General features: G+C 41.5%; 1 protein-coding gene across 1 annotated transcript in view; it reads left to right on the forward strand.

Annotated features, from left to right (window-relative positions):
* Positions 1 to 3,862, forward strand: part of LOC114484661 (nuclear RNA export factor 2-like) — a 12,889-nt gene that overhangs the window by 8,131 nt on the left and 896 nt on the right.

Genomic DNA, 3,862 nt, shown 5'->3' on the forward strand with positions numbered 1-3,862 from the left:
CAATATTATTAAGATGGCAGTACTACCCAGAGCAAAGTAGGTTCAATGCAGTCCCTATCAGAATCCTTCTTTGCAACAATTGACAAGGTTATCCTAAACTTCATATGGAAGTGCACCAAAACAATCTCGAGAGAGAAGAAAAAAGTTAGAAGACTCACACTTCCCAATTTCAAAATTTGCTACCAAGCCACAGTAATAAAGACTACGTGGTACTGGCCTGTTGACAGTGTATGAATCAATGGCATAGAACTGAGAGTCCACAGATAAACCCTCACATTTATGGTGAACTGATTATCAACCTGACAGAGTGCTGAAAAAATCTGATGGGAAAATAATAGTGTTTTCAACAAATGGTGCTGGGCCAAGTGGGTATCCGCGTGCAAACCAAAGAATTTTGACCCCTGACTCACACACCATGTACAAACAGAGCCTGAAAATGGATCAAAGATTTAAAAGTAAGAGTTAAGACTATAAAAATCTGGGAAGGAAACATAGGTGTAAGTCTTCATGAATTAGGCAATCATTTCTTACTTATGACACCAAAAGCACAAGCAACAAAAGAAAAACAGTAGATAAATTGTTGACTTCAGCAAAATTAAAACATTTTGAGCATCAATGCACAGTATCAAAAAGGTGAAAAGCCCACCGACAGAATGGGAGAAAATATTTGCATATCACATATGTGGCAGGAATATGTGAAGAACCCTTGCAACTCAACAATAAAAAGGCAACACCCCAATTTTTTAAAAATGGTGAAAGGCTCTGAATGGACATTTCTCCAAAGAAGACATATAAATGGCCAACAAGGAAATGAGAGACTTCTTAACATCGTTAGTCATCAAGGAAATGCAAATTGAAACCACAGTGAGTTACCAGGTCACACCCACTAAGATGGCTTTAATCAATGAAACGAATGATAACAAGTCTTGGTGAGGATGTGGAGACATTGGAATACTCATGTGTTACTGATGGGAATATAAAAGGGAGCAGTGGTTTGGAAAAACAGTTTGGCACTTCCCCAAAATATTAAACACGGAGTTACCATATGACCCAGTAATCCCACTCCTAAGTATCCTACTGGGAGAAATGAAAACATATGTTCACTCTAAAACCTGTTCAGGAACGTTCATAGCAGCATTATTGATAATAACCGAAAAGTGGAAACAACCCAAATGTCCTGTAGCTGATGAATGGATGAATAAATCTTGGTACATCCATAAAGTAGAATATTATTCAGTCATAAAAAATGAATACTGTTCTGATACACGTCATGACATGGATGAACCTTGAAAACATGATGCTAAGTGAAAGAAGCCAGTCACAAAAAGTCAAATATTGTATGAAATGTCCAGAATTGGAAAATCCACAGGGACCAAAAGCAGATAAGTGGTTGCCAGGGTCTGGGGGAAGGGCAGGAATAGGGAATGATCACTGATGGTTAAGGAGCTTCTTTTTGACGAGGTAAAATTAGTTTGGAATTAGATAGTTGTGGTGGTTGCACAATTGTGTGAATGGATTAAAAAGCACTGATTTGTATACTTTAAAATGGTGTGTGCATTATATCTCAATAAGAGATGGTTGGAGACCTGTACTTTAGAATTTCTCATTTGTTATTTTCTTGAACATCTTTCTTGATCAGTATATATTGAATTGCTATGTTCTTTTGCACAGCTCTACTTTTCTGTTTTGAATTCTAGTGGGCATGAATGCTAGTGATAGATGGTTTGGTTTTCACTGGGTCTTTCTTCGTCATTACACATAGTGTTCATACTGGTACATGTGCCCCAGCAAGAAAGTGGCATAGATTTAGCGGTGGCATTGCATGGCCAGCGTGACTGTACTGTGGTACTAATGGAGATCACCTGCTGTTCTCCCACTGCAGGTGCCTTCAGGACAACGAATGCAACTACACCAGAGCAGGTCAGGTCTTCAGTATGCGCAAGGTGAGATCTGGGAATCAAGTGGGTTAAAGATGAACATTTCTGGGCCTTCAGGGAGGCCAAGAAGGTGGAGGCTGGTGGCCTGGGAATGAACCTCGGGGAGCAGGCTCTTCTGACATTCTGACTCCTTCTCTCTAGACTGAGGCCAAGATCCCAGAGGAGGCCTTCAAAGAAATCCCCTAAAAGAAGCCCTTGGATGTCATCTTTGTCTTCATCCACATCATCTTTTTTCTCCAGCCTCAGGCCACGCCCATGCCTGGGGTTGGAGGCCTGGCTGACCAAGAAGCCAAAGTTACGTTGTAGGCCAGGTAACATAGCCACCTGAAGGGTCCGCTGTTCTGTGTCAGTTTCCCACTCACAATTGCTGTTTGGTTTCATAATAAAGAGTGCTGTTGCAAACTGTATGTTGTGTGTTCTCCATGGCTCTTCCCTGCCCCAATCATGAGCCAGTAGGTCCAGGCCTGAAAGTCCCTGCCCTCCTCCCCGAGGAGGAGGCACCTTCTCACCCAAACAAGTGGGTTTTTTACACACTTTTTTTCCATTTATAAAACAGGAAGATTCTGCACAAAAATGGGATAATAATGGGATTTAAAGTGCATGCATCAAAACTCCTTTATGTCCCAGCTAGATGGAATTACATATATCATGCCTCAAGTTGGGAAATTTAAAAATACATTTTGACAGTTGAAAATGGAAACACGGCATACCAAAACTTGTGTGACAGAGCAAAAGCAATGATCAGAGGAAAATCTATTAGTCGTTAGGTAAACGCAAATCAAAGCCACAATAGGATGCCACTTCAAAGCTACTACATTGGCTATAGCTTTTTTTTAAAGGAACATAACAAGATGAAGTTTGGTGAGAATGTGGAGAAATTGGAACTTCTGTACATTGTTGGTGGGAATACGAATGGTTTCGCTGCTATGGAGAACAGTTTGTTGGTTCCTCACAAAATTAAACACAGAAGTACCATATGACTCAGCTACTCAACTCCTAGATATATACCCGAAAGAATTGAAAGAGGTGCCAAAGCATATTATTATACGAGGATGCTCACAGCAGCATTATTCATTATATTCAAAAGGTTGAAACAACCCATCTGTCCATCAAGGGATGAGGGGAAAAACAAATTGTAGTATATACATACATTGGTATATGTATTTTTTCAAATATTGAAATCCTTGTCATATGTGGTCATGGGAGTTGTCCTTCTATTTTATCAGTGGTCAGATAGTGACTTGACAGAGATTTCCTGAAGGGCCTCGAGCCAAAAAGGAAAGGAAAACAAAACTGTATAGTCTTTGCCGATTGTTTCCTGATCTGGAGCACTCCACAAATGCTTAGACAGGCTGCCTCCAACTCTGACTTAGCCTTCACCCCCTGCTTTTGAGGAGCCCAAAGGTCAGCCACATGTGCAAGCCGGGCTTCCTATCAGACCTTTGCTGAGCCTGTGTCCTACCTTGTACATAGGCATTGCACTTTGGAATCTCTGCTATGCCCTTTAAAACTCTTATTCCCCCAAGACTTTTCCTCATCACCCACACCCTTCCCAGGCTTTGGGGGATCTCTGCTGCTTGCCTTATCTTCTTTCCCTTGCCCCAGGGAACTATGGGTATGATACGTTTTTAGATGTTTTTGAGAGACGCAACCGAGACAGCCACTCCATGTCTGGGAGGGGGAGTGGGAAACAAAACTCATCCTCTGTGTCATTCCCTCAGGGGTCCGCCATAGAGGTCAGAAGGCACAATCACAGTTTTGGGGGAGAACAAGATCCATATTATGACCCCTAGGACCCGCAAGAGGCACGGTGAATGTTGCTGCCAGTCTCATGGGAGACGCAAGAGGGAAGAGATATGGGAACATATGTATATGTATAACTGATTCACTTTGTTATAAAGCAGAAACTAACACACCATTGTAAA

Source organism: Physeter macrocephalus, chromosome 21, assembly GCF_002837175.3.
Source record: "Physeter macrocephalus isolate SW-GA chromosome 21, ASM283717v5, whole genome shotgun sequence".
NCBI classification, from domain to species: domain Eukaryota; kingdom Metazoa; phylum Chordata; class Mammalia; order Artiodactyla; family Physeteridae; genus Physeter; species Physeter macrocephalus.